Consider the following 19,193-nt stretch of genomic DNA (forward strand, 5'->3'; position numbering starts at 1 on the left):
GACATTCGAGAATCCCTAAAAAAATCCTTCAAAATCTTGGTTCAGGTATCTAATACCTCATGAACGCTCAGGTACAGTAAAACCTCATTATACTGCCACCATTTGTCCCGAGAAAATATGGCATTGTAAAGGGTACGGCAATACATAGAGGGGAACACAAAGAAGACAAGAAAAAAGGCCTTGAAATATGTTAGCGGTAAGCAAGGCTACAAATTGATCAAGGGTATTATATTGAGGTTTACATGTACATTCATAATGAAGCCAGCAATCATATGATGATTAATTTAGCTGAATTTCAAATATTTTATGTTCCAAAATGTTTACTTATCCATGCAACTTTCATTGACTCAAATATATGAACAAGTTATAAAACTAAATTGGCTTATAGTCAATTCTAAGAAAAGGTGCGAAATAGGTAACACAGGTGTGAGAATTGAACATACAATGTGTTTGGTGTCCGTATATAGCTGACATCATGTCCTCCCCTCCCATATCACCACTGACATCCAGGAGAACTCCAAAGACTGTAATCCTCCAATCTTGTCCAAAACTGGCAAAACAATTTACACAAAACACAATTTCTATCCTTGTGTTAACATCATTTTCCAATAATCCAGCTTCGCTGCCATCACATTTACACATGCACATGTCTGTTATCTTGGCGTATGCATGTCGTACGATGCACGACGTGATACCTGTAATTGGCCATGGTCATTAAGTTAACCGATTAGCCCATCGCACAATGATAATAAAAAATATGCCACGGGACAGGAGCGTATGTGTCTGTCAATAAATTCAATGGTTACACCTTACAACGGACCCATCTTTACAATTGTCTACCGATTACCAGACAGGAACTGCCAGTCATGGCACAATTACCCTAAATATCTTCAAATATTGATGGCTATAATTATTATATGATGGATTATTCCATAAATACCCTGAAACTGTCCTTCAAAGCACAATTACCGTAAATATCTTCAAATGTTGATGGCTATAATTATTATCTGATGGATTCATTCATTGCACATTTACCGTAAACATCTTCAAATATTGCTTTCTATAATTATCATATGATATAGAATTACTTATTCATTAAAGACCCTGGAACTGTCCTTCATTGCACAATTACCGTAAATTTATCCAAATGTTGATAGTTTCAAGTTTCAAATGATCAATCTTCCAAATTTGATACCTATAATAATTATATGATAGAACATGAAAAACAATTCTCAGAAAAATATTGTCCTCAATTGCACAATCACCGTCAAAAGTCACTGGTTTTGACAAAAAGCATCACCAGGGTCTGGTTTTTTCCCAAACTCTATAGACGAGTTATTAATCTGGTTTTAGCCCAGATGAGTAATTAGGTTCTGGTTTTCCTCAAATTGTTAACCTATAGCCATATAGATTTGCTATAGAAAACTATAGGTCTGCGTTTTTACCATTTATGAAGTCCTCAATTGGTAGGATTTTTACCCATAACTCGGGTCTGGGTTTTCTTTATATGTCTTTAACTTGAGATCTTTGTTTTCCCCACAACTCCCTAAGGTCTTTGACCAATAACTGAAGTTCCTTGTTTCTCCACAGCTTTGTAGGTCTTTGACCAATAACTTAAAGTTTCTGGTTTTCCTCAAAACTCCATAGGTCCCTGACCAATAAGTCGAGGTTGTAGTACTCCCAAGAACTCCATAGGTCTTTGATCCAGAACTCTATATATGTCTTAAGGTCTGCCCAAGAAATCTACACATCTGCTCCATATGTCTACCTTTGTTCGATTAAACTCCGTTACAGTTATAGTTTTTAACAATGAACTCAAGATCTAGTTATCCCCCCCAAAAAAAACTCTCCTTGGTTTTTAACCAGAACTCCACTTGCCTTGATTTTTACCCAGAACTCTCCATGACTTTGTTTTTACCCAGAGTTCCACATGCCTTGGTTTTCACCCAGAGTTCCACATGCCTAGGTTTTTACCCAGAGCTCCACCTGCTTTGATTTTTACCCAGAACTCCACCTGCCTTGGTTTGTGAAAATTCAAGTCCGGTTCTTGTTTTATTGATGGACCTTTGTCTAGGGCATTAGACAATTATGCCTGATGTGTATTGACAATGAAATCACTGCCCCGCAGAAGAGTTGGAACATTACACAATTATGGTAAATTATAGCAATTCTGGTGTTTACACTTATAATTTGAGCGCTTTATAGAACATTAGACAATTATTGTAATATAAGTGGATAATAATCCTATTTTTTCCTTCATCACAATGTAAATGCTTTAGAACATTACACAATTATGGTAAATGTGCACAAATTTGTATCTTCCAAAGCTTGATCAATATAGAAGTTAGTGTGTATCATTGAAGCACTTAATTCTGGAACATTATTAATTACTCAAAAACAATACATATTATACAATATCACTACTACTCAATAAAAATAGATTTGTTGGCCATGCAAAGATTTTGCAGTTAAAAAACATAATAAAAACAGTATTTTGAGATTTGTAATATTTGATGGAAATCGTGACGAGTAAGGGTCCCTGTCAAAATGCAGTTAAAACATTCGGTATTTCTATAGTAGTTCTCAGTACACACAGTAATTACCTTCCCTTTATTTCATTTTGGATAGAGCAATTTTGCAACAGTTCTTCGCTTTAGCTCAGTTGGACAGATTGATCAGAGGTCCAGGGTTCAAATCCTGACCTGTCAATTAACTGTGGCCCCATTGCTTTTTTACACCAAGAACAAGTTTTAGATTCGGTTTTGTTAATTCCTTCTTAAAATCTTTTTTTCATCGAAGTTCCAAAAGGTATGGTTTTCTTTTAAGAAATGATTTACCGAAGTTATCATCATGCCGGAAAAACATTTACAGTGCACAGTTGTTAGTAGTTGTACTAGGATCCTTAACTCAATCACCCCTACATATTTAAACTGGACTTGCCCAGTCTTTGATTTGGTAAGGTTCAAATGTGACTTTAGGGGTGAATGGGTTAAAGGTTTGATTCCTTGCTGCTTCACTATGTTTAGAGGTTGTCATTATACTGTTGATAACATTTACTGTTATGTTATTGTTCTGTTTTGGTATAATAAATTATCTATCACCCAAATGTTTGGAGGAGATTTAAATTTGTGTTCACTCAAAGCATTTCAATATTGCTCCCAAAGGAACAAAGGGGTAATAAATGTGTAATGTTTGAAAATAAACAACAAAGGGGTAATAAATGTGTAATGTTTAAAAATAAACAACAAAGGGGTAATAAATGTGTAATGTTTAAAATTAAACAGTCAGGGGGACAAAAACGGAACCTCCTATGATTTTAGATATTTATGAGTAGTATGTGTTTCTGTGTGTCAATTCATCGAAGATTCTGAAACCTAACTATAAATAGTCAATGTGATATCAATTATGACCTGTTCTCTGTGTTTTTGACACCTGTTGTATTGAGACACACTGAGCAGTCATACCTGGCCAAAACGTAACCATTTTGATTGCATTGATTCCTGTTAACTCAGGTTTCACTCCAAAACTGTATTTCTACATTAATATTAACACATTTGCTTTAAACAAGTTTAACACAGGAACCGGAGACATAAATTCCATCACAGAAAATCAATCAAACCGATAGCCTACCCATTAAATATTACAAGATTTCTGATCAGACAGATCGTCAATAGCAACAAAAATATTGGAAACTCAAAATCCAGATTTAAAAGGATGCTTCAGTTGCTTAATGGTTGACATAGATCTTTAAATCTAAATACTGTTTGTCAGAAATATTGCATTTTTACTGGTACATTATGAATGTACTAAAAAAATATTTTAAAAGGAATTTCTAGAGATGAATGATAAAAATTTCATTTTCTGTTACATATATGTGCAACTTTGGAAAGAAAATCATGGAAAATTCCTTGAAGCTAACATTGTGAATCAAGATTTAGGTTATTGGTAAAATTCTCAAAATCTGTTTGTCCTAAAAACTGATAATGTTTAGGAAATTGCGACATTGTGCTTGCATCCTAGCAGGAGATTGCATCTTTTCTGGGAGAACCATTCCACGACCATTGATCTGAATGAGAATGGTACGGTACGGAACAGATCTATGGAGAAGATACGGTGAGTAGTTGAAAGGGTTAAAAGGAGTTTTCCTTGTAACGAGTATGTACATTTGTTTATCATGTCCGTGTTCCATTACAACTAATGTAAAACCATAGAACATCTAACATCGTACTACCGTTGGATCTAGAGCGAAATAATTTATGTCCATGTTTTTGTAAAATAGAAAATTAAAACAGTAATGAGCATCACCATCATAGCACTGTATGTACATGTATGACAGTATGTAGCTATTGGAATCATCTCCGCCATGCAGGGTCTATATATATAGTTATCAGATCCTGTAAATTACACTATACATCAGTCTTCTCCTTATAGGCAAATACAGACTTCTTACGGGGAAACAGTATTGATATCACACAAGCATATTCCTAAACAGCCACAATTATAAAGTGTAACTCAAAACTAGTGCTTAAGCAATTAAATCGGTACATAAATATAAATATATGGAAATTAAAATGCTGTACAAACAGAAATAAGAACACATCCAACCCGATCCAGCAGCTTAGAGGTTAAATGAATAGTGCACATGTTCAGGCAGACAAAGAATGTTGTCCTAATCAATACTTTACATTATAAACTGTGCTCAATAAACATTGATGTTTAGACAACTGAATTAGCATTAAATTACAACAAATATTTAAAGAAGTTAAGGGTTTTGTTTTATTTAAAGAACATTTTAATTGATGAAGTATACATAGCGTGCATGTGGTGAATAACACCAACCCTCTTTTTAAACAGGGACTGTATAACTCACCTTTACTTATTTGTTATTTAATTTAGATTGTCGATCTTATATTGATCCAAAATAATACTTGGTTAGACAGGGCAAACAAAGAAACATATTTTAGCAATATTTGGCTGAAATGGAGCTTTCACTTGAGACTGAGTTAAAGGGCAGCACAGTGGATTAATGCACTCGCCTTTCATCAAGCAGCTGATGACTGGGGTTCGATTCCTAGAATGGACACGAAACGTTATTGGGTAACCTGCCTTTCCACACAGGTTTTCTCCGGGTGCTCTGGTTTCCTCCCATATTAAAACCCTCTGCACTTCCATCCAGAAGTACAAGAGTGATTAATATAAGTTAGAAAACTTGTAGAATAAAAAAGTTTTTATCTAAAAGTGAGCTCAAAATATCTCGGCTAATTATCGGGCAGGATGGTTGTCTTGGATTCTGAATCAACTGTGAAAAACATAAACATGACTTTTCAGGACCAAGAGACACCAGTGCTTGTGTTTGAAACAACAACAACAACAACAAAATTATTTCCCAAACGTGACCAACTTTTCAAAGGATACCTGTACTACAGACAAAAGAAAACCTAATAAAGTTTAAAAGTCTACCATAAAAACCATTGGTTGAACTGTAATATGATATGTATGATGAGGTTGCTGCACTTGTCCAATTTCTGTTAGAGTTATACCACATACATGTACCATAATGGTTCTCTCTCTGACGTCTAAACGAGTTGCTCTACTATGATCAAGACAATCATATTGTCTCTCATCAACAACATCATCATTACCTTTTGTTTAGAAAATAAACATTCTGTGTGAAAAAAAATACACATAATATACATCTGTATACACAGCGCTTTCTGCAAAGCACCGAAGTTTACACTGTAAACAAATATTTAGAATGTTTTTCTTTGCAACTATTTTTTACATTTCCTGGTACATGTATTTATATACATGTATTATTTATATATTTTCCATGTGCAAGGAAATTTAATCAATATCCAGTTTTACAGCATATTATTATGTTCAACATACATGTTGCAAATTTGAGTTCCATTATAAATACACATGCTACATAAAAATAAATCGGATCATTTTCCGTCTGGCGAGGTAAGACGGTTGAAGTGATGAAATGGAAAGTAATAAGCTCCTTGTACAAACCTGACACATTAACATGTGAAAAATGGAGGTAGTGGCTTAAAGTCTAGCTTCCAGTGTTTGTCATACCTCCACTTCTGGTCACCGACTGTACATGTACCGAGGTGGGATTACGTGTGTAAACACAGACAGAACACAAATATACACACGGTTTACAAATTTTAAAACATATTGATTAAAAGACAGTGTCTGATTTGTTATTGTAATATGCATTTCTACTACAGAAGAGTTCCTCTTATGGTAACTCATTCACCCCTGAAGACACATTTGAACTCTTCCAATTCAAAGGATGGAATAGTTCATTATGAAATTTCGGGGTGAATGAGGTAAAGAAATGCATACATAGAAGATCTGTCATAGCTAGGTTTCCCTTCATATCAAATTTATGATACAAATTTTGGATTTTTCATGTTTGTGAGCCTTTAGCAAGCAAATATGTTAAATCCAAAACAAGTATCATAAATCTGACATGAAGGGAAACGAATGACAAATTCTTTTTATCGTCTAATAAAAAGTAAACTATATAATTGTGATCTGAAACAAATATTTTGCACTTGGCCGCCTCTGAAACAATGAAAATTGTGTCCACTTCACAATGACGTGATGTCACATTGATTGTTCCTATTCGATTGTGACGTCATTTACAGAGTGATAATACACATGTTACATAAACATCATTTATGTGATGGCTTTATATGACACTGCATAACACGGTATTCATATGATAAATATATATACACTGTTATAATGTTACACTGTTATCTAATAGGACTTTAACAAGTCAAATGTTTTAGTCAATTAATTGCTGATGTAATTGAAAGATTCATTTACACATTAATGAATGGAACTGTAACTCTTTGATAGTATGAATTATTATATGAAATTACTGAAAATTAAGAGAACAAAGATCTAACACAAATTACAATTATTGCAAGAGTATATATATATATAATGATTTATATACATGTAGCAGCATTCCAGCGTAATATGGATTAAGATTTGTGAGAATGAAAAACCCCAAACAAACAAATTTTACAGCACATCATGTCTTCTAAAACAGAGGTTGTTAAAAATAATTTAAAAAAATGTTCTCTTTACAAATCCTTTCACTACCGTTATTGCCTTATAGACAAAACACTAGAAAATTCCACAGAATGTAACCTCCCTTTTATTTTATTTTCAATATAACTTATCAGTCTGGGCTAGGGAACTATTGCTCATCTGGTAGCTATAGCACTGTTGGAATTAAAGCAGCCACCACATGGTAATTGGAGGTCCTGGGTTGGAATGCCAGTCTAGCCTTATTACAACTCGTTGTTTAAATCCTTTTTGCTTGTTTCCTCTTTATTCATTCAAGTCCAACAAGGTATGGTGATACCATTTCTTTTCAGAAATTTATTTTATTTAGCCAATGTTCTTTAGGTGTGTTATAAAAATATATTAAGTTTTCAGGGAGATTTGAATGCCATGAAAAGGGTTTTATACATAATCATATCATAATGGTATTTTGAATATGGGTTTATTTCACAAATGCTTCATTTTAACATCCCGAAGTTCATGTATGTTCAGTACCTATACAATATTACATTATCACAATCTACTTACCACAGGGAACTTTTTATATGCAGTATATTAATTTAACATTCTACAGACAGTTTTCTTTTCCAGCCCATTTTCTAGTGTCTGTGGGCCTTGTTTTGATAATTAATAAACCATAAAAAAAATTGAGAAGAAAATCATATCACATCCAACTTACCTATTTTACCAGCCGACCTGTCAGTCAAGAGCCACTGTACACAAAATATTTCTCCACTGCAGATGGTGTGTTATTTAACGGCAGACATGCCCTTCACTTCACCATACAGATTTAACATGCTCCACCTGCGTATCACATATACACAGGTGAGGCATGTGGATATTTTGATGACCAACACAATCTAAATTAAATATGTACCTGCAGTTTCCTAGGATGTACATTAAGAGTAGAATGTGCCCTGCAGATCAAATCTGAATTAACGCACGGATCAAATAATGCTTTTATTTTATTCTTATTTCACATCAAACTAAGAAATTCAAATCAATACATTGCAATTTTATTTCAGGTAAATGGGTATGAAATCTCTGGATCAATACAAAAAATAATCAAATATTCATGAGGGTAATCGTTCACCTGATGGTATAATTACTATGAGGATTATCACCTGGAGCAAGATGTGACAAGCTTCATTGTTAGCTTCACTCATTCACCCCTATATATTTAAACTGGACTTGCCAAGTCATTGATTTGGTAAGGTTCAAACATGACTTAAGGGGTGAATGGGCTAACCAGACATGTTAAATATAATTTTCAATTTCATTTTTTTAGAATTTTGTGCAGATTTTTTTTGTCATGTAATTTCTAACCAGAATCAGCTAGCTATATTTTTTCTCCATGTTAAAATATTACAGATGGGTTAAAGGATCAACTAAAACCTGTCTATTCCGACCAAAAGTTCCATGGTCTACATGATGTTTGGTTTACACAGGTCTATAAACTAACTGCATATCTCGATAACTGACATTTCATTCAATAAGCTGATTATGATGAAAATCAATAATTTTGTTTGGAATTGATAAGTTTTAGTATCACCTAGCTAGCATTCAAATTAGAAACTCAATACCTGAGCATTATCCGTATTAACTGTACCCGTGGTTTGAGGCATTTGCCAATCTCCCTAAAACTTGGTAATTAGCACAGTGACAATGCAATGATCACAGGTCAAAGGTTAAAATCCCGGTCAAGTTCTTTGTTTCTTTAACACAATTTTTAATTCTTTAAAAAGGAGGTGCAGGTAAAAGTAATCTAGCTAGCATACATCCTTAATATAAATGTCAACAGAGCCCTGACAGGTTGAAGTGTTGGCCATGACATCATCAGTCGTACACTAAGCCTTCCAAATAGGAAACATTGATCACTGTGCACACACTATAACTCCCAAGGCACCATATTCCTCAAAAACATCTGTGGTTTTAGAACTTCCCGGCAGAACAGGATTTTACATCTGAAGTAAAATCTCAAATGTATAGGCGGTAAAACCTACTTTACGAGTCCACTGTAGATCAGCACCGATTTTATTTTTATTACAAAAACTAAGTGATAACAAGTAATGTTATACATGCACCGTTATCATAGTTGTATTTTGTATGATGATAAAATAAATCCACACATATGATGGCAAGGCTTGAAGTCTCTTTCTGACTGTAAAGTACCTGTAATAACAGGATCACATTCCGACTGAATCACTTGTAATTACAGCAATAATAAGGTCCCTGTCAGTGTCTTACTATTGAACCCTACAAGCATTTGTGAGGTCACTATCTGACTGAACCACTTGTAGAAGGTTGCGGGTTCGAGGCCTACGTGGGGCAGTCGCCTGAGGTACTGGCCGTAGGTCGGTGGGTTTTCTCCAGGAACTCTGGCTTTTCTCCACCACAAAAACCTGACACGTCCTTAAATGACCATAGCTGTTAATAGGACGTAAAACACGAACAAACCAAACCAAACCAAACTTACTGTGAACCACTTGTAGAACAGGTCATTTTCTGACTGTGAACTACTGTGTTAATTCATTTTCTGAATGAACCTGCAAGCTGTAAGTATAGTGAGAACCAAAAGCAAGAGGCCCATGGGCCTTAACAGTCACCTGAGTCCTACAGTATTTATTTTTGTTGTTGAAATATGTACAAATTTGTGTTAAAAATATCGTTAACTTAGGTTTGTCAGGACCATGAGTCGATCATTCCTACAAAGTTTCAGTTCAATCGGGCAAGCAGAACTTGTTTTTAAGTTTGGAATAGTTATTTTCAAAATATCGGCCGTGGCAGCCAAATTGTATTTCTGATAGACCCAAAAAAATAACAACAGTTTGTCAGGACCATGAGTCGATCATTCCTACAAAGTTTCAGTTCAATCGGGCAAGCAGAACTAATTGACTTTAAGTTTGAAATAGTTTTTCAAAATGGCGGCCGTGGTGGCCATATTGGATTTCTGATTGACCCGAAAAATAACAACACTATGTCTGGACCATGAGTCGATCATTCCTACTTATTTTCAGTTCAATCGGGTTTGCAGAACTAATTGACTTTAAGTTTGAAATAGTTTTTCAAAATGGCGGCCGTGGTGGCCATATTGGGTTTCTGATCGACCAGAAAAATAACAACACTTGGTCAGGGAGATGTCAGTAACCTTCCCATGAAATATTAATGAAATCCCTTTTCCAGTATTTCAGCTTAAGTTGAAAATGTAAAATGTTAACAGACGACAGGCAACGACGGACGAAGACGGATAGCAATAGGTCACTTGAGCTAAAGCTCAGGTGACCTAAAAAGCAATTACGTGCTTCAGGTATACCTACTTACCCTAGATTGACCTGCTGACCCTAGAGCATTGTATCACCTACTTGTTCCCAAACAGAAATTTGTATCTAGGCAAAGCACATAATCATTCATTTAAATGCACTTTCTTTCTGTTCTGTGAGTCTGACCCATTCTTGACAGCTTAATAATAAACCATTGTAATGTGTAGAAATGCCTGGTAAATTTTGATATAAAGCTTTAATTTTGATCCGTGATAATCAAAATTGAAATTTAACTATTTGCCTATCAATCTACCCAATTTTTTAAGGCATGTTACCTGAAACACATATTTTTTTGTTCTGGCCTTATAATTACATGACAGTAATTGAACTGCAAATTAAGTACATTTATATGTACAGTAACTAAAAGGTGGATTTCCATCTTAGAATAAAGTAGGTAAATTCAAAACCTGTATCCAATTTTAGCATTCAGAAATTCTCATACAAAAATACCAACACACATTTTTATACATTGATTCTTTCAAACCAACACCAATCATTTCTGCTGCTGTGCTTAGAAAAATGTTAGCTTTTATTTGCTTTCAAATCATGTTCCTGTGTAATAGATTTTAATGTGAAATGATTCAACAGAGAGATTCCTGGATTAATAAAACACTTTTTACAGCGCAGTGTTTACAATGTGAAAGGAAATTGTTTGATATTAAAACCCGGACTAGCCTCAGTGAAGAAGCTTTCTGTATTTTCCAATAAATCATTCCTGCAATGCTTTTTCCTATAAACCCAAGGCACTCAACTCCAAAACTGTGGATTGTGTTATGTTATCAGCAGAAAACTTTGTTATATTGAATTTTCTGAATGAGGAATTTCCATTGAAACCTTTGACCTGAGTTTTTCATCATTTTCCCTTTGAATTCCAGGGTCTCTGAGGATAACATGAATTTGTGACTTCTGAGACTGGGGATGGTTCATCATCGTTACAATTGGTTCACCAATACTTTATTCATCACTGCAGCTATTTTATATTCTGTCAAGAGCTTTCAATTCACTTGGTCAATATCTCAGAATTTTATTCCATGATCACATTTACAGGCATAACAAAAGACAAGATAGACAAAGAAATTGTAAGATACAGTTTTTGCCTTTGGTATTCAAATTAGAATTTTCCTTTAAGCATTCAAATAAGCATGCATGTTTTAGGAACACAGATAACAATAGAAAATTAGCCTAAAATCTCGGCAGATATGGTGAATGGATGTTGAGAGTTTTTGCACATTTCACAACAAATAGGTAATTTACTTTGAACTATCAAACAATCTATTCAATTTGTTGTTTGGATCTGCATGTAAATTATATAACCTTGCATAGTGGATTTAACACAGATCCACATATATACTCAAAAATTTATTACCTATTGTTGACAGGAAATTCTCTATTTTTTTTCTCTATTTTTATTTGGATTTTCTTCCTGATTTTTTAGTCCTGCAATTCTCATTTCTGATCAAAAGTGATGTTCCATGAAAGAAACACTAAAAGTAAGTTACCTCCCTCTAAACTGTCTAAAGCCATAAAATATCCCATCTAGGAAAGTCTTCTTAATGCTATACATTTTTTAACCAACATTGGAGTCTTATCATACTTAAACCGTCATTGTTCGTAAATCAATCAGGGTGGGTGTATTTTTTGTTTTGGGGGGGAGGGTTATTGTGCACTTTATGTAACAAAACTAACAATATACCCATGACCCTTTTTTAAAAATACCTAGATATATATCTGGATAAATATCTGTATAACATTTGAATTCATCGACCAAGTTTTCAAAAGACTCCTTTTGAATTATATATGTTGTGTTTAAAAGTCAAAAATATCTTCTGAATACATATTTATGTACATAACCTAAAGCAATAACGTACATGCCAGAATTCTTGGAGATCAATCTACGAGTTTTACAATCATTTTAAGGGAATTGAGGTGAAAAAAGGGAGGTTTTATTCGCGGCGTTTCTCAAGGCAAAAAGACTATCTTACTCAACTAAATTAATGAAATAAAGCACAAAATCTTTAAGTGAGGAACTTTATTTTGACTTTGCCAGGTTTGTATATATTGAAAATGATTATATACATTTAATAGCACAAAGTTAACAAAACAAAATATCACACAGTTGAAGAAGCAGATTTTACTTTAAATTTCAAAATTTAGTTGGACAGGCCACTATTCACAGCAGCCACAGTACTACTGATGTTCATTTTAAACTTTGAACTACGTATTTGGATGGGTTTGTAAAAATAAGGATAATAGTTGTCTATGTTCATTTACATTTGAACTTTGTGATAATGTTACACAATGTGGAAACAGGCATTTAACAAAAGGACAGAAGTAATCAGCTGTGAAAGTGAAGAAAACTGTGTTCAGTATTTGAACTTTTAAATTACATATTTCAGCATTCAGAACAAAGTGTGCTAATTCTACTGACAGTGTGAGGTATCAACTTCACCAGAAATTTTGAGCTGAAGCCGACACCGTCGCGTAGTGGTTAAGTCTAAGAATGTTAGGCATTCTGTAGTATCACGGAAATGTATATATGGCAACAATAAGAAAGGATCACACTTAATCTTCAATATGAATTCATTTTAATTGTTCAGATAGATTACCTATTGTAAAAGACACCGAAATCAACTTACAATTTCAACCAGCTAAATTCTCCGAAAGTTATCGGAAGAGCTCTTCGTTCACATTACCAATCACATGACCGCTACTCGAGAGCTCTCGTGATTTATCACTGAAAACATTGTGGAATCTCTTAAGACTTCGAGTAAACAACAACAGGAAAATAGTTCACCGATAGGTCATTAAAAAACGTGAGGGTTTGAGGACTTTCCGTAAATTTATGTCCCACGCCGTGAAACTTTATCGGAGGAGAAAATCCGTGAGATGTTGCCTCACGCCAATAGTTCTGGCACGTATGCAATAATGTAGATTTTAGGAAAATGCCTACAAATGTACCAGTAGGTCAAAGCCACCATTACAGTTTATATACAACTTGTAAAGTTTAGCAGGGCTCACAATACTTCCTGTTCTTTTGGATCCATGAAGAAAATCTTTACATATGTAGTTAGAAAACTGTGGCCTTGCCCTTTGATGGTCAAGTTCATATTTAAGTATGTCAAAAGGTTATAATAACTGCAAAGTTTCATCAAAACTTGTGAAGAAATATGGCTGATGGAGTGAAAACATGGAGTGAAATAGTGTAATAGTAGAATTATATTTTTATGAACCATGACCTTTCAACAATCATGTCCATATATAGCACAGTGCTCAGTTATAAAGATATAGAGATTTGTTATACACTCTGTACCATTCAGGGTTAGACACTAACTTGTTTTCCTGGCATTTTTGGTATACCACAGGATTACAGTTGAACAGATTATAAGGAAACATCCCGATCTACCGCATGAAACATCAAAAGTAATCCACTGTTAAGTGTAGAGGACTTAATAACTACTGCCATAAAATATGGTGAAGTTTTAGGAAAATTTTGACAATTATTATACAATGTAACTTATTTTAAGCAGTTTTCTAAAATTTAAAAAGCGATATTCTTATTTTATAATCATATTTTTCAGGACCAGTTACGTTAGGCGATTCACTAGTCCTTGCTGAGATCTAGCTACTTAAGTCCAGGACTAACGGACTAGTGTTAGTGCCGACCCCTGCCATTCAATTTTCTCAATGTACAGTATGAAATGTTTTAGTTCAAATGGACTCTTAAGCCTGGGCAACCTTAAAATGGAGTAAGAAAATCCCTGTTACAGTAACGCATAAATAAATCAAGCTACATGTATTTGATACATGTCCATAAATTTTCTCCCTACCCCAGAGTATAATAAAGTCTATCAAGTGTCCCCTACCTAGAATCTGAAGACAGTATTATGGACTTGTAAGGTATTCTCAGGTGTGAGATGAAATTTTAAGCAAAGCTAGCGCTGTTGAACTACAACAACCCCTTGTCCGCAAATGTAAATCATCACACCGCAAAAAAGTATAAAAAGTGAAGCTAACAACAAACACCCCTTGTCTGATCAATGAAAAGTATTTCCTGTTTTCATTATTTTTGAAGATGGCTACTTGCTGTATTAGCTCATTCACCCCTGAAGACTAGTGCTGGGAAACGGTCAAATATTCAAGATCGATAATCGGAACTCCATAATCGATAATCAGAACTCCATAATCGATAATCGGAACTCCATAATCGATAATCAGAACTCCATAATCGATAATCGGAACTCCATAATTGATCGATAATCGATTATCGGTTTAAATGAACTACTCTTGTAACATAAGAGGCCGGCCGATTTATTATCTGATGTAATTGTGCCGACTGATGAGCAAAAACTCGTTTCCGAAATCTAGGCGGAAGGAAGGGTTCAATTATATCTCTGTTTTGACTCAAAACTTGATGACAACTAGGTGTACTCACAGTTTAGGTATTAATTACCCCCATTTGAATGCTCCGATCACTATAACATAGCATATTAATAATAATTTATCACGAAAAACACTCTGCTAGAATCATTTTACTAGCTTTCAAATATGGCTGTTTCGGTTGATGCAAAATGCGGTATGTATCAAACGAAATGAATACAAGTGACGCAACGAAAAGCAATTCCGCTATTTTACCATAAACAATATTTTTTATATATTAACCACCAAATTTATAATGTCGATGCAGATGTTGCATCTGCTTCAAGTTAGAAGAGGTTTACTATACAATTGAACATAATCGATCTTTCATCAGCAAAATCGATTATCGGATTGGACCCTTTTCAAACTCGATTAAATCGATGTTTCCGATTGTCAGTACACCACTTACTGAAGACACTTTTGAACTCTTCCAATTCAAAGGTTGGAATAGTTCATTGTTAAATTTCAGGGGTGAATGAGTTAAGTCACTTATTTTCACAAAACCTCAGCTGGAGGGTTCTGTTACTTTTCAGGAGCTGTGTACTGAAGTAAGAACACATGCACTGACCCTTGTCTCTCACCAAACAAAATGGGGACACAGGGATAATCCTGGAGGGGGCCATTGACCCCTCAAAATTGAAATTGACCCCTCCATGTTCCAATTTCCTTTTAATTTAACAAAGAATGGCCCCTCCTAATTTCGATATTGACTAAAAATTGCTGAAAATGGCCCATTGCTCTGAAATTCCAGGATTTTCCCTTGGACTAATCAATGTTCGAGTCTGATCAAGTAGACAAGTTTTTCAATGACAAAATTTCAAACCATTTGGATACTGGTACTCTGATAACAGTGGTTTGGTAGAAGTATTTGTAAAATGTCACTTCTAGAATATATCTCGTATATTTCTATATTTTTCAAAGAATTTTCATAAACATTTCTTTTGAAAAATGTTTACAATGTACCTCATAATACATTAAACCATGAAACTAGACAACTGTACATTGAAAATTGAGAAAACTTTAGAACAGACTAGGGATTAACGTAAAATATGATATAATTTCTTCCAGCCCCAGCAGGAAGTTGCATTAATTATTGGAACAAAATATATCACAGGAAATATTTTGCTTTATCAGGTATATATATCATAAATACTGGCTTTTAATTATACAAACAATTACCATTAGTTGAACTTTAATTGATTTCTAGAACATTAAGGCTACTTAGGCCTGCAGTAAGTTTGTATTAGCAACATCTTAGTGTATGTGTTGCTAACTCGTTAAATAGCAAACTCTCATGCATGTAACAAACCCCCAAGGGATGCATTGATCTGAAGCCATTTACGCAACTGTACTTCCATTTAATCATTTCTTCTTTCGGAAGAAATTTAATCCTTTTCATCCATTTTCCAATCAATTTGACTGTATAACAATTCAGATCGATGAAAATTAGGAAAACACCCAGACAATACTTGAGTTAGGGATATTTCCTGATGAGATATCATATGGTTGCATTTGTCAAATTGGTAAAAATCCATAATTTAAATTGTTATATTTCATCTTCGTGAAGAGAACGAATCTGAGTCTCCCCGGATCTTCATGGCGAATTAGTGAAGCTGCAATGATACAGATGTACCGATATTATGACTTTTATTTGATTTAGACAACCTACTTTCATATATTTCAGATTTCAATAGCTACATATATATCCCAGGGTAAATTGGAAATTGCTGTCTTCCTGGGCTTGAGCAATATTTACGCAGACTGATCAAATACAATCCCCGTAAAAATCTTTGCAAATTGGCCAGGTTGAAAACTGGAAAAGAAAGAGAGATTGACAAAGGAAGAAAATTGACAAGAAATATATGCCTTAAGCAATACATATATATCAGAACAGATCAATATATTTAAATGGAATTGATATTTTTTCTCCTGAAGAAGGATAGCACTAATTGTATGCAATGTACTGTACTGTATTACATACAGATTTCCTGATATCGTTTGTACATAACTGCAGTGTCAGCTAGCTAGATCCGCCAAGTGACCCAGAATGGCGAGGATCAACTCACATATGTGTCCCTCTTTTTCATTTTCAAAAGATGGTCATCACCCTCTTTTGTTATAATTTGCAGAGCTTGGCAGGTATGCAGTGTCAATGTTTCAGGTAATACCTGAACCTCAGACAAGTGATGGTCATACTATGTATCATATTGTGTGTTGGCATGATACAAAGACCTTTATGATCAGATAAATTAGCTGTTAAAATCCGATTAAAATTTGCTCGCTGTAAAAATGTCTGCTCCATGCCTACTCCATGACGTGACACCATTTAGCTTGTGTAAGCCTGCAACATGTTGAGGGTGCTGCCTCCAGTTAATTCTGCTCCAATAAATCTTAATACAACATTTCTATGCTTCTTTCAGCACCATACAAAAGCATGAGGAATTAATTGGAAATTGAACTGACTGCTATCTGACTCTGCGACAGAGAACATCTATGGGACTGCAGAATCATCTAGGTGTGAGAGAAGCTTAACCCTTTCACCACTGTAGACCAAAATGGACTCACCCAGATAAATGTATGGTAGAGTCTGACCATAATGGACTCACCCAGATAAATGCAGGTAGAGTCTACTAAAGTAACTAAGGGGTGAAAGGGTTAAGAGATGGTATGGCAGTATGAATTGTGTAAAAGAAGCTTGAGAGAAATATAGATAAACTGCAGTATGTCGTTGGTTCAAAAGAACCTTGAGAGAATTTTGGGCTTGCGGTATGATCAATTTGTCAAAGAGATCGCACTGCAATTCTTTCAGTTTGCCAGAAGCTTGAGAGATGGCAATGAAGTAGGATATAGGTTTGGGAGAAGCTCGAGACAAAATGGCACTTTAGAATGATCTACGTTTGAAAGAAGCTTGAGACATGGCACTTCAGTTTGTTGTAGTTTTAGTAAAAGCTTGAGAAAACAGCACTGCAGAATGATCTAGGAGCAAGCTTGAAAGATGGTGAAGCAGTCTTGAGAGATGTACATGTTACTGCAGTATGATCTATGTCACACAAACTTTCGATATTTAGACTGCATTATGATCTGTTTGACAAAAGTTTGTGTGTGTGTGGGGNCTCTGCAAATTATATTTTGTTATCTATATCACTTACTGGAAAAATCCCGGGCTCTTCTGAACAATTCACAAATGAAATATGGTTTTGCTATCAGAACTGTGTTTTTGCTGGTTAATGTTCAGACGTGGAGCATTATAGTGTAAACCTTCCCCAGATAGGTATAATAAAGTCTGTTTCATATAGTAAATCAAGACGGACTTCTAATCGCATACATGCACCAACCCCTGGTATGATTACTGTAACATCTGTAGAATAATTGTTCCGCTCTGTTGGTCTATGGTGCAATTCTTATCATATTTACCAGCTCGATTTTGATACATGTATTACATAGAGACCCATATGCCCTACAGAGCTGAAAGTTCATATGGGTATCTGTTCATCCCTTTAGTATTAAAGTACAGTACACTGTATATAGAAGCTCTATGCAGGTGGGATTTGAATTAAAACTTATGCCAGATAGATACATATAGATCTATAGAGCTACATCAGTGCAATGTCATGTACTGTATCTTTTGAATTAAACTATCATCCACATTTGTCTATGTGCCTTATGATTTTTCTATTACAAACAGTATTATTACAAGCAATCAATGCAACCATGATAAGATTGTATGGAAAATACGTTCTGCAAATGCTGAGCTGAGCTACATGTAGCTATATATACTGCAATCATGATAGTACAAGACTTAATACAAATGTTAGATGTGATGTGATCTTCTTCAAAGTCTGTAGTTACTATGGTTAGTATACAGTGATGATACAAACATGTATGCGTAAGTTATCGTAAAACGCCAACAGATATATCATGTAAAAGGAAACATGAAACGTTTTAAAGTGACAGTATGACACATTTGACCCCCTGAAACATTAATAAAATTAAGTCTGTGGTCAACTGGTTTTATATTCTACTTGAAGGTTTCACATTATATGAACATATGTAGTAATAATATTAATTAATTTAAAGATTCAGATGTGTACAGGTCTATATAGTTACCTACCTATTTAGTCAATTGTCCTCGGAAACTTTCAGTGAAGGTGGATATATTGACGTGAATTATCCATATAGGCAAGCCGAAGTAATACCTCTGAGACGCAAAGTATGATGCATGCTTTCAGGGTGTTACGCAAAAACAATGTACTCAGTTGCACTAAAGTAATTATTTGCTTAGTTTAATAGTTCAAAAAGGTGAAATTTAAAGGTTCCAGTTTATAAGTTATAATCATGAAGCTTTCCACTTCAGACCTGGTTTTTTTA

The 19,193-nt window shown here is 34.5% G+C and overlaps 1 protein-coding gene across 2 annotated transcripts in view; it reads right to left on the reverse strand.

Annotated features, from left to right (window-relative positions):
* LOC110452155 overlaps nt 1-19,193 on the reverse strand; it is a 99,523-nt gene that overhangs the window by 72,694 nt on the left and 7,636 nt on the right. The window contains exon 1 of one of the 2 annotated variants that reach the window (XM_021500516.1): nt 7,769-7,830. The exons of the other annotated variant lie outside the window; for it this stretch is intronic. The gene's annotated coding sequence lies outside the window, so the exon portion shown is untranslated. Of the gene's footprint in view, nt 1-7,768; nt 7,831-19,193 lie in introns of those variants that run through there. 2 annotated transcript variants of the gene reach the window in all.

This window comes from Mizuhopecten yessoensis, unplaced genomic scaffold (genome assembly GCF_002113885.1).
Source record: "Mizuhopecten yessoensis strain PY_sf001 unplaced genomic scaffold, ASM211388v2 scaffold6443, whole genome shotgun sequence".
NCBI classification, from domain to species: domain Eukaryota; kingdom Metazoa; phylum Mollusca; class Bivalvia; order Pectinida; family Pectinidae; genus Mizuhopecten; species Mizuhopecten yessoensis.